Here is a 13,529-nt window from a genome sequence, read left to right as displayed (position 1 = left end):
GGTCATGGAGAATAGATGGGAGGATATAGAAGCACCAGGATCTGTTCTGGTTGTCAGAAATAGGAGCTCTCTTTTCCTCTCCATGATGCCACTTCTTACCCTAGGAGAAGTTGACATTGCATAGAGTTCCATTATAAACCTGAATCCAGCATAGATTCAGTCCCCGGTCACCTTTACTCCTCGTCTCAGCCACTATATCTATCCATAAAGCCATCCAGGCACGTCTGGATGACTGTACATTCCAAGTTTATAAAATTACACATCAGGAACAGGCACTTTCAAAGAGCGATGCGACTAACAGACTCTCGGTGCTGGTACTTTCAGGGTTATTACAGCCGGGATATTCGGCATTCTGCGCTCATCATCACGTCTGAGCACAACAATGCTTTCAAGTGGCGGACACATAAACTCTGGAAAAGCATTTCAGACGTGTAATCTGGAGCGACTGACTGACAAAGGAGCATTCAAATGGGTTTCAAGGTGATGGAACATTTTTGATGTTTCATTTCAAGGCTGCCCGTGCAGAATTCTCATTATTCAACGCCAGTTCAGTCCTGCGGGGGCAATGTCTGGAGATTTGGCGCAGTGTGATGGGGGGCAAAAAAAAAGAGAGAAGCCAGCAGGATGCCCCTAGACACTGGCTCATCAAAGGCGTTGTGGAGCATTAAAAAAAAAAAAAAAATGGCCATTTTCTTCATTCAGGTGAATGGAGTTGAGGTGCAGTACCACAAACAGCCTGCGCAAAATGGTGGCGCTGTTTTATAGATAAATAAATAAATGGTGAGTCTATTCTAACTAGGGTTAATAAGATTAATAGGAAAGTTATTTTGCTGATCACTGGTACCCAAAGAAATCCTGAGATCGGGGTACTGGAATCCTGAGAATAGTGCTCTGCAGCCTCGTCCTGGATGCACATGCTCAGCGTTCTGCTCCATTCATTGTCTATGGGACTGCCGGAGAAAGTTGTGTACAGCGCTCTGCTTTATCCATCAGTCCCAAAGAAAATGAAAAGAGTATGTGCACCACCAATCCATTTATTCTTGGGGTTTCTGAGCCCCATTCTCACAATCGCTGGAGGTTCCAGAAGTCAAACTCCCGGGGATCAGCACGTTATCCCCTATCCTATGAATAAGGAATAACTTGTAATTTTTTGGGGGAAAAAAAACAACTTTATTATCTTTATTAAAGATGACCCGCAAGAGTGGAAAACCAATAAACTTGCATGCTTGACGTTCCAGTTCTTTCCTTACTATTCTCATTGTTGCATTTGACCATTTCAGCAACTTTCTATTTTATATTCCATTTTTTTTTCTTACCATTTTCCATTCCTCTGCTTGCTATCAATCAATAAAAAGAAACAGATACAGGCCACACTAAACCTAAAGGCCTAATACGTTTTACTAATCACATTTGATTGCAGTTGTATCCAGTCACCCTGGACTGATACTGTTTACTAAAACATTGATACATTGTTGCAAAAAATAAATAAACAAGGAGAGTTCTGCTGTTCATGTCAAAGAATTACAATGAGAAGTATTGGATGTCAATGCCAGGGATGGATGAAACATTGGTGCAACCTGTGCAGGGGGTCCCCAGAGGTCAGGGGGGGACACATCCACCTCCATAGCAGGTTTAATTCTGCATTATGATGACCTATTGGACTGCAAAGGGCCCAAGTATTGTTCCTGCACCGGGGCCCTTTTCTGTCTGGTGTATACAGTAGATTTTCTACCTCTTAATGGAAAAATGTCAGAGAGTGAAAAAATAAAATTGAAAGTCGCTCTGCAATGTATGTTTCCTACAGATAGGAGGGTGACGACTAGTATTGATATCTTTCTTTTCTCCGCCATGACTGCGTTTCTGTGCGGACTCAGACCAGAAAAGTGACTGATTGTGAAGCGTGGAGGCTCCTTGGACTCTTCAGCTTTCCTCCCTCTTGTACTTGCGCTGCATTCTAATCATCCTGCTGCTCCCAGCAATTGTAGGGCTGCGCACACTGACTCCATTGTTCCCTGTGATTGTCACAGGCGGCTACAGCCCACATCCCTGCAGCAATACACAAGACATTACAACATGCAGTGCAAAGCAGAATTGTGTTGGTGTTTTTTTTTTTTCACATGCAGCAGAGCTGAGATGGTCTGAGGCAGCAGAGCTGAGATGGTCTGAAGCAACAGAGCTGAGATGGTCTGAGGCAACAGAGCTAAGGTCTGAGGCAGCAGAGCTGAGATGGTCTGAGGCAACAGAGCTAAGACGGTCTGAGGCAGCAGAGCTAAGAGGGTCTGAGGCAGCAGAGCTAAGATGGTCTGAGGCAGCAGAGCTAAGATGGTCTGAGGCAGCAGAGCAAAGATGGTCTGAGGCAGCAGAGCTAAGACGGTCTGAGGCAGCAGAGCTAAGACGGTCTGAGGCAGCAGAGCTAAGACGGTCTGAGGCAGCAGAGCTAAGACGGTCTGAGGCAGCAGAGCTAAGACGGTCTGAGGCAGCAGAGCTAAGACGGTCTGAGGCAGCAGAGCTAAGACGGTCTGAGGCAGCAGAGCTAAGACGGTCTGAGGCAGCAGAGCAAAGATGGTCTGAGGCAGCAGAGCTGAGATGGTTTGAGGCAGCAGAGCGGAGATGGTCTGAGGCAGCAGAGCGGAGATGGTCTGAGGCAGCAGAGCGGAGATGGTCTGAGGCAGCAGAGCGGAGATGGTCTGAGGCAGCAGAGCGGAGATGGTCTGAGGCAGCAGAGCGGAGATGGTCTGAGGCAGCAGAGCGGAGATGGTCTGAGGCAGCAGAGCGGAGATGGTCTGAGGCAGCAGTGCTGAGATGGTCTGAGGCAGCAGAGCGGAGATGGTCAGAGACAACAGGGCTGAAATGGTCAGAGACAACAGAGCTGAGATGGTCAGAGGCAGCAGAGCTGAGATGGTTTGAGGCAGCAGAGCGGAGATAGTCTGAGGCAGCAGTGCTGAGATGGTCTGAGGCAGCAGAGCTGAGATGGTCAGAGACAACAGAGCTGAAATGGTCAGAGACAACAGAGCTGAGATGGTCAGAGGCAGCAGAGCTGAGATGGTTTGAGGCAGCAGAGCGGAGATAGTCTGAGGCAGCAGTGCTGAGATGGTCTGAGGCAGCAGAGCGGAGATGATCTGAGGCAGCAGAGCGGAGATGGTCTGAGGCAGCAGAGCGGAGATGGTCTGAGGCAGCAGAGTGGAGATGGTCTGAGGCAGCAGTGCTGTGATGGTCTGAGGCAGCAGTGCTGTGATGGTCTGAGGCAGCAGTGCTGTGATGGTCTGAGGCAGCAGTGCTGTGATGGTCTAAGGCAGCAGTGCTGTGATGGTCTAAGGCAGCAGAGCGGAGATGGTCTGAGGCAGCAGAGTGGAGATGGTCTGAGGCAGCAGAGTGGAGATGGTCTGAGGCAGCAGTGCTGTGATGGTCTGAGGCAGCAGTGCTGTGATGGTCTGAGGCAGCAGTGCTGTGATGGTCTGAGGCAGCAGTGCTGTGATGGTCTGAGGCAGCAGTGCTGTGATGGTCTAAGGCAGCAGTGCTGTGGTGATTTGAGGCAGCAGTGCTGTGATGGTCTGAGGCAGCAGAGCTGAGATGGTCAGAGACAACAGAGCTGAGATGGTCAGAGACAACAGAGCTGAGCTGGTCTGAGGCAGCAGAGCTGAGATGGTCTGAGGCAGCAGTGCTGAGATGGTCTGAGGCAGCAGAGCTCAGATGGTCTGAGGCAGCAGAGCTCAGATGGTCTGAGGCAGCAGAGCTCAGATGGTCTGAGGCAGCAGAGCCTAGATTATTTGATGTAGCAGAGCTGAGATGAGGCAGCAGAGTTGAGATGGTCTGAGGCAGCAGAGCCGAGATTGTTTGATGTAGCAGAGCTGAGATGACCTGATACCTCAGAGCTGAGATTATCTGATGCAGCAGAGCTGAGTTTGTTAAGTGTCGCCTATCGGAATTTGTGAAATGTAGCATACCTGAACCTGTCATTCACACGCAGCAGCTCTAGTAGTCATGATATGTCAGGAGTAGCAGAGCCGACTATGAGCGCTAAGGCTTATTTCGCTAATTGTATATAAATAAGACAATGAATATGTGGCCGCATCTTCTATTTTCTTCTCACATTGTATCATGTACGATCAGCTAAATTAATGTAATGAGAAACATAGGCCAACAGTATTGGATCAGTGTAACTGTCTGATCAGATGATTAGGGGGGGGGATATTCTTCATTTATTATGAGGCAGAGCACCGCTGATGCATTTCAAGTCACTTTCCAGTAAATATGACTGAGCTGTAATATCAGGCACTGTCACCAGTAACAGCGTAGCGCTGTGGCAGGTCAAGGATGACGGGGACGTGGTGCTAGATAGATGATAGATAGATAGATAGATAGATAGATAGATAGATGTGTGATTGCTTCTTAGTGCTGATATTTTCAATATTTTGGTTTTTATTTTTCTTCTTTTTCTGTTTGAATTCATATGAAATTTTAAGCTGGAGAAGCGGCTTCACATCTCACACAACAAGTTGGTGGATCTGCGATTGCTATGGAAACAGTGACACCGCACAAGTATCAGCCGGGATGTGCGCTGTTTTATCTCCACTCAAATGTGAAGGTGGGAAGTGAAGATCATATCACACAAGGTTATTTCTGTAAGAATATAGAAATTCTGCGGGTGAATCATGCAGCAAGGAGCGATTACCCGTCGCTACTGAGAGCACCGACTTCTATATACAGTGGGGCAAAAAAGTATTTAGTCAGTCAGCAATAGTGCAAGTTCCACCACTTAAAAAGATGAGAGGCGTCTGTAATTTACATCATAGGTAGACCTCAACTATGGGAGACAAACTGAGAAAAAAAATCCAGAAAATCACATTGTCTGTTTTTTTTTTTCATTTTATTTGCATATTATGGTGGAAAATAAGTATTTGGTCAGAAACAAAATTTCATCTCAATACTTTGTGATATATCCTTTGTTGGCAATGACAGAGGTCAAACGTTTTCTGTAAGTCTTCACAAGGTTGCCACACACTGTTGTTGGTATGTTGGCCCATTCCTCCATGCAGATCTCCTCTAGAGCAGTGATGTTTTTGGCTTTTCGCTTGGCAACACAGACTTTCAACTCCCTCCAAAGGTTTTCTATAGGGTTGAGATCTGGAGACTGGCTAGGCCACTCCAGGACCTTGAAATGCTTCTTACGAAGCCACTCCTTCGTTGCCCTGGCGGTGTGCTTTGGATCATTGTCATGTTGAAAGACCCAGCCACGTTTCATCTGCAATGCCCTTGCTGATGGAAGGAGGTTTGCACTCAAAATCTCACGATACATGGCCCCATTCATTCTTTCATGTACCCGGATCAGTCGTCCTGGCCCCTTTGCAGAGAAACAGCCCCAAAGCATGATGTTTCCACCACCATGCTTTACAGTAGGTATGGTGTTTGATGGATGCAACTCAGTATTCCTTTTCCTCCAAACACGACAAGTTGTGTTTCTACCAAACAGTTCCAGTTTGGTTTCATCAGACCATAGGACATTCTCCCAAAACTCCTCTGGATCATCCAAATGCTCTCTAGCAAACTTCAGACGGGCCCGGACATGTACAGGCTTAAGCAGTGGGACACGTCTGGCACTGCAGGATCTGAGTCCATGGTGGCGTAGTGTGTTACTTATGGTAGGCCTTGTTACATTGGTCCCAGCTCTCTGCAGTTCATTCACTAGGTCCCCCCGCGTGGTTCTGGGATTTTTGCTCACCGTTCTTGTGATCATTCTGACCCCACAGGGTGGGATTTTGCGTGGAGCACCAGATCGAGGGAGATTATCAGTGGTCTTGTATGTCTTCCATTTTCTAATTATTGCTCCCACAGTTGATTTCTTCACTCCAAGCTGGTTGGCTATTGCAGATTCAGTCTTCCCAGCCTGGTGCAGGGCTACAATTTTGTTTCTGGTGTCCTTTGACAGCTCTTTGGTCTTCACCATAGTGGAGTTTGAAGTCAGACTGTTTGAGGGTGTGCACAGGTGTCTTTTTATACTGATAACAAGTTTAAACAGGTGCCATTACTACAGGTAATGAGTGGAGGAAAGAGGAGACTCTTAAAGAAGAAGTTACAGGTCTGTGAGAGCCAGAAATCTTGATTGCTTGTTTCTGACCAAATACTTATTTTCCACCATAATATGCAAATAAAATGAAAAAAAAACAGACAATGTGATTTTCTGGATTTTTTTTTCTCAATTTGTCTCCCATAGTTGAGGTCTACCTATGATGTAAATTACAGACGCCTCTCATCTTTTTAAGTGGTGGAACTTGCACTATTGCTGACTGACTAAATACTTTTTTGCCCCACTGTATGTGTACTGTGCAGTGCGTGTACCCCAGCATCTACAGTGGGGGAAATAAGTATTTGATCCCTTGCTGATTTTGTAAGTTTGCCCACTGACAAAGGCATGAACAGTCTATAATTTTAAGGGTAGGTTAATTTTAACATTGAGAGATAAGTTTATCAAAAATAAAATCCAGAAAATCACATTGTATAAATTATATAAATTTACTTGCATTTTACAGTGAGAAATAAGTATTTGATCCCTTACCAGCCATTAAAAGTTCTGGCTTCCACAGACCAGCTAGACGCTCCTAATCAACTCGTTACCTGCATTATAGACAGCTGTCTTACATAGTCACCTTTATAAAAGACTCCTGTCCACAGCCTCAATTAATCAGTCAAACTTTAACCTCTACAACATGGGCAAGACCAAAGAGCTTTCTAAGGATGTCAGAGACAAGATCATAGACTAGCGCAAAGTTGGAATGGGCTACAAAACCATAAGTAAGACGCTGAGTGAGAAGGAGACAACTGTTGGTGCAATAGTAAGAAAATGGAAGAAATACAAAATGACTGTCAATCGACATCAACCATGCAAAATCTCACATTGAAGGATATCCTTGATCATGAGGAAGGTGAGAGATCAGGAAACTTGTTAATGATCTCAAGGCAGCTGGGACCACAGTCATCAAGAAAACCACGGTAAAAGTTTACAATCCTGCAGTGCCTGCAAGGTCTCCCTGCTCAAGAAGGCACATGTGCAGGCCCATCTGAAGTTTGCCAATGAACATCTGGATGATTCTGTGAGCGATTGGGAGAAGGTGCTGTGGTCAGATGAGACCAAGATTGAGCTATTTGGCATTAACTCAACTCGCCATGTTTGGAGGAAGAGAAATGCTGCCTATAACCCAAAGAACACCCTCCCCTCTGTCAAGCATGGAGGTGGAAACATTTTGTTTTGGGAGTGTTTCTCTGCTAAGGGCACAGGACTACTTCACCGCATCAATGCGAAAATGGATGTAGCCATGTACCGTAAAATCCTGAGAGACATCCTCCTTCCCTCCGCCAGGACATTAACCCCTTTCCTACAATGGATGTAATATTCCGTCCATGTGACCCTAGACCTAATTCCCATGGATGGAATATTACGTCATAGCGATCAGCGGCGCCCACGTGGCGAGCGCCGCTGATCGCGGCCGGGTGTCAGCTGATTATCACAGCTGACACCCGGCACAATGTGTTGGGGCGGTCACAGACCACCCCCGACACGTTAACCCCTTGCACACAGCGATCAAAGGCAATCGCGGTGTACCGGGGGTTAAAGGGAAGCATCGGCAGGGAGGGGACTCCCTCCGTGCTTCCCTGAGCCCCCCACAGCAGCTCAATGTGCAGCGCTGCTGCGGGGGGCTCCATCCCCTGATCCAAGATGGCGACTGGGACCTTCGGGGGCCTGCAGGGAGCTGGCTTCCTCAGTGCCTGCAAAGCGCAGTCACGAGGAAGCCTTGTGCAGTGCCTGTGACAGATCCCTGATCTGTCACAGTGATCTGTGATGGGACAGATCAGCGATCTGTCACATGACAGTGATGTCCCCCCTGGGACAATGTAATAAAGTTAAAAAAAAGTGTAAAAATAATTTTTAAAAAAATCGCTAAATAAATTAAAAAAAAAAATATTCCCGAATAAATTCATTTTTTGGAAATAAAAAAAAACACAATAAAAGTACACATATTTGGTATTGCTGCATCCGTAACGACCCGCCCTATAAAACTGTCCCATTAGTTAACCCCTTTAGCGAACCCCTTAAAAAATAAAAATAAAAAACGAAGCAAAAAATAATGATTTATCATACTGCCGAACGAAAAGTGCAATAATGCGCGATCAAAAAGACGCATATAAATATCCATGGTACCGCTGAAAACGTCATCTTGTCCCGCAAAAAACGAGCTGGCACAGAGCATCATCAGCGAAAAAATAAAGTTATAGCTCGCAGGATAACGCAATGCAAAAATAATTATTTTTTATATAAAATTGTTTTCATTGCATAAAACCGACAAAACATAAAAAAACGACCTAAATGAGGTATCGCTGTAATCGTACTGACCCGAAGAATAAAACCGCTTTATCAATTTTACCGCAGGCGGAACGGTGTAAACGCACCCCCCCAAAAGAAATTCATGAAACGCTGGTTTTTGTTCATTCTGCGTCCCAAAAATCGGAATAAAAAGCGATCAAAAGATGTCACGTGCCCGAAAATGGTACCAATAAAAACGTCAACTCGTCTCGCAAAAAATAAGACCTCACATGACTCGGTGGGTCAAAATATGGAAAAATTATAGGTCTCAATATGTGGTGATGCAAAAACTATTTTTACAATAAACAGTGTCTTTTAGGCTGTGTGCCCACGATGCGATTTTTAAGCGTTTTTGCTGCGATTTTCAGGGCGAAAACGTTTAAAAATCGTGTACAGAACGCCCCCCATGCATTCCTATGGCATTCCGCACATGCTGTGCTAATGCTGCGCTTTTTTCTGCAGCGGAATCGCATCGCGGAAAAAATCGCAGCATGATCATTCATTTGTGCGGAATCGCAAAGAATTGCCGCGATTCCGCACCCATAGTAATGCATGAGAACCGCTGACTTCCCGCATGTGGCTATGCCCACCATGCGGGAAGTTAAGCGTCTGATGTGCGGTTGGTACCCACGGTGTGGAGGAGAGGAGACTGTCCTCCAGGCCCTGGGTACCATACCCCTGTAAAAAAAAGTATAAAAAATAAAAAATCGGGGTATATTTACCTTCCGGTGTCACGCGCAGCCTTCCCGGGCCTCAGCGTTCCCAGTAATGAATGCGGCAAGGTCCTGTGATGATGTAGTCTCGCGTGACTCTACCGGTCTCGTGAGATCACTATAGCAACGCGAGACTACATCATCACAGGTCTCGCAAGGCATCGCTGGGAACGGGAGCGTCGCTGAGGCAGCGCGGAACGCCGGAAGGTAAATATACCCCGATTATTTATTTTTTTATCATTTTTAACATTTTATCTTTTACTATTGAGGCCGCATAGGCAGCCTCAATAGTAAAAACCTGGTCACACTTGTCAAATACTATGTTTCACGAGTGAGACCAACCTGTCAATCACTTTCCAAGCGATGCTTCAAATCGTTTGGAAAGTGCTTGAGAAAATCGCGGCAAAATCGAACAGAATCGCGGTGAAATCGCGCGGAAAAATCCGTGCGATTTCTGGGAAGGAGTCCGGTTTTCATTGTGCGATTTAAAACGCTACGTGGGCACATAGCCTAAGCGTGCGACAGCTGCCAAATATAAAACCGCCAAAAATAGTAAATCACACCCCCCGTTATCACCCCCTTAGTTAGGGGAAAATAATAAAATTAAAAGAAAAAGCATTTATTTCCATTTTCCCATTAGGGTTAGGGCTGAGATTAGGGTTAGGGGTGTGTTGGGGTTAGGGTTGGAGTTATAATTGGGGGGTTTCCACTGTTTGGGCACATCAGGGGCTCTCCAAATGCAACATTGCGTCTGATCTCAATTCCAGCCAATTCTGCGTTGAAAAAGTCATATGGTGCTCCTTCCCTTCCAAGCTCTGCCATGCGCCCAAACAGTGTTTTGCGCCCACATATAGGGTATCAGCCTACTCAGGACAAATTGCAAAACAACTTTTGGGGTCCACTTTCTCCTGTTACCCTTAGGAAAACAAAAATTGGGGGCAATAATATCATTTTTGTGGAAAAAAATGATTTTTTTATTTTCACGCCCGGGCGTTATAATCTTCCGTGAAGCACTTGGGGGTTCAAAGTGCTCATCACACATCTAGATAAGTTCCATGGGGGGTCTAGTTTCAAAAATGGGGTCACTTGTGGGGAGTTTCAATAGTTTAGGTACATCAGGGGCTCTCCAAGCGCACATGACACCCGCAGACCATTCCATCAAAGTCTGCATTCCAAAATGTCACTACTTCCCTCCTGAGCCCCGACGTGTGCCCATACAGTAGTTTTCTCCCACATATGAGGTATCAGCGTGCTCAGGACAAATTGGACAACAACTTTTGGGGGTCCAATTTCTCCTGTTACCCTTGGGAAAATGAAAAAATTGGGGACTAAATGATCATGTTTGTGGAAAAAATACGATTTTTTTATTTTCTTACCCGGGCATTATAAACTTCTGTGAAGCCCTTGGGGGTTCAAAGTGCTCACCAAACATCTAGATAAGTTCCGTAGGGGGTCTAGTTTCCAAAATGGTGTCACTTGTGGGGGGTTTCCACTGTTTAGGTACATAGGGGCTCTCCAAAGGCAACATGACACCCGCAGACCATTCCATCAAAGTCTGCATTCCAAAACGTCACTACTTCCCTTCCAAGCCCTGATGTGTGCCCATACAGTAGTTTTCTCCCACATATGGGGTATCAGCGTACTCAGGACAAATTGGACAACAACTTTTGGGGTCCAATTTCTCCTGGTGCCCTTGGGAAAATAAAAAAAATTGGTGACTAAAAGATCATGTTTGTGGAAAAAATACGATTTTTTTATTTTCACGCCCGGGCGCTATAAACTTCTGTGAAGCACTGGGGGGTTCAAAGTGCTCACCACACATCTAGATAAGTTCCTTCGGGGGTCTAGTTTCCAAAATGGGGTCACTTATGGGGGGTTTCCACTGTTTTGGTACATCAGGGGCTTTTCAAACGCGACATGGTGTCCGATCTCAATTCCAGCCAAAAACATCAAATGGCGCTGTTTCCCTTCTGAGCTCTGCCATGCGCCCAAATAGTGGTTTACCCCCACATGTGGGGTATCAGCGTACTCAGGAAAAATTGCACAATAACTTTTAGGGCCCTGTTACCCTTGGAAAAATAATAATTGAGGGTGAAAAGATCATTTTTGTGGAAAAAATATGATTTTTAATTGTATGGCTGTACATTATAAACTTCTGTGAAGCCCTTGTTGGTTCAAAGTTCTCCCCACATATCTAGATAAGTTCCTTGGGGGGTCTAGTTTCCAAAATGGGGTCACTTGTTGGGGGTTTCCACTGTTTAGGTACATCAGGGGCTCTCCAAACGTGACATGGCGTCCGATCTGAATTCCAGCTAATTTTGCATTGAAAAAGTCAAACGGCGCTCCTTCCCTTCTGAGCTCTGCCATGCGCCGAAACAGTGATCCCCCCCACATATCAGGTATCAGCGTTCTCAGGACAAATTGCACAATAATTTTTGCAGTCCAATTTCTCCTGTTACACTTGGGAAAATAAAAAAAATTGAACCTGAAGTATTTTTTTTGTGAAAAAAAGTTAAATGTTCATTTTTTCATATTTAAATTCAAAAAAATTCCTGTGACGCACCTAAAGGGTTAATAAACTTCTTGAATGTGGTTTTGAGCACCTTAAGGGGTGCAGTTTTTAGAATGGTGTCACTTTTGGGTATTTTCTATCATATAGACCCCTCAAAGTGGCTTCAAATGTGATGTGGTCCGTAAAAATAAAATGGTGTTGCAAAAATGAGAAATCGCTGGTCAACTTTTAACCCTTATAACTTCCTAATAAAAAAAAATTTTGGTTCCAAAATTGTGCTGATGTAAAGAAAACATGTGGGAAATGTTACTTATTAACTTTTTTGTGTGCCGTATCTCTGTGATTTAAGGGCATAAAATTTCAAAGTTGGAAAATTGCGAAATTTTAAAATTTTTTGCCAAATTTCCGTTTTTTTTACAAATAAACGCAAGTTATATGAATGAAATTTTACCACTAACATGAAGGACAATATGTCACGAGAAAACAATGTCAGAGTCACCGGGATCCATGGAAGCGTTCCAGAGTTATTACCTCATAAAGGGACAGTGGTCAGAATTGTAAAAATTGGCCCGGGAGATAACGTGCAAACCACCCTTGGTAGTGAAGGGGTTAAAAATGGGTCGTGGCTGAGTCTTCCAGCAAGACAATGACCCAAAACATACAGCCAAGGCAACAAAGGAGTGGCTCAAAAAGAAGCACATTATGGTCAGGGAGTGGCCTGTCCAGTCTCCAGACCTTAATCCCATAGAAAACTTATGGAGGGAGGTGAAGCTCCGAGTTGCCAAGAGACAGCCTCAAAATCTTAATGATTTAGAGATGATCTGCAAAGAGGAGTGGAGCAAAATTCCTCCTGACATGTGCGCAAACCTCATCATCAACGACAAGAAACGTCTGACTGCTGGGCTTGCCAACAAGGGTTTTACCACCAAGTATTAAGTCTTGTTTGCCAGAGGGATCAAATACTTATTTCTCACTGCAACATGCAAATAAATTTATAGAATTTATACAATGTGATTTTCAGGATTTTATTTTTGATATTTTATCTCTCAAATGTTAAAATTAACCTCTCCTTAAAATTATAGACAGTTCATGTCTTTTTCAGTGGGCAAACTTACAAAATCAGCAAGGGATCAAATAATTTTTTCCCCCACTGTATCTATCATCAATCTATCTAATGCTAGAAAAAATATTGGAACAGCGCAAACAGAAATGCAGTTTTAAGTGGCAGCCTACACTTTGCAACCCACCAGCCTATGGTCCATAAAAAGCAAGCAAAAAAATAAAAAATGGTCAGCCTTTAAAGGGGTATTCCCATCTCCAAGATCTGATTCCAACTTGTAGCAGGTGTAATAAATAATAATATAAACAAATAACTTCAATTAGAAATGTAGTATAGTTCTCCTGATTAGCTGTGTCACTTACCACATGTCCAGGGCAATGCAGTATCTTAGGTATCCATGGTTACAGTCACTATTATTACCCAATTGTCACAATATGAGTGGTCATCACTATGGATACCTAACCTACTGCAATACCCTGCACACTTGGTAAGCAACATAGCTAATCAGGAAAACTATACCACATTTGTAATCGGAGGTGTTTGTTGTTGATGATATTATTGTTACACGTACTACATTTTGGGATAGGATGTTGGAGATGGGAATACCAATTTGATAGTAAAATCTATGATAAAAAAAGTAGTGTATTTATTGGCGCCTTAATCAGGTAGACTCACTTTCTCTTGCCACCTGTTCACAAGGGCTAATAAATATGCCAGTTTTCTAGCATAGAATTTGCTATTGAGTGTTGCCCACTTTTGTTTGCATTTCTATCTATATAAAAGAAAAAACCTGACCAGCACCTCCTAGGTGTGAACAGGTGCCAGCTGTGATAGCTGCATTATACAGAAAAGGAAAACACAGCAGCGCTCTACAGGAGCAGAGATATA

General features: G+C 44.3%; 1 protein-coding gene across 8 annotated transcripts in view; it reads right to left on the bottom strand.

Moving 5' to 3' along the window:
- The window catches only part of LRRC4C (leucine rich repeat containing 4C), a 1,128,588-nt gene that overhangs the window by 156,946 nt on the left and 958,113 nt on the right, over nt 1–13,529 (bottom strand). The window lies entirely within an intron of this gene.

Source organism: Dendrobates tinctorius, unplaced genomic scaffold (assembly GCF_039654945.1).
Source record: "Dendrobates tinctorius isolate UK_male_01 unplaced genomic scaffold, ASM3965494v1 ptg000059l, whole genome shotgun sequence".
In the NCBI taxonomy this organism is placed as follows: Eukaryota; Metazoa; Chordata; class Amphibia; order Anura; family Dendrobatidae; genus Dendrobates; species Dendrobates tinctorius.
This window is presented reverse-complemented; position numbering and strand designations above follow the sequence as displayed.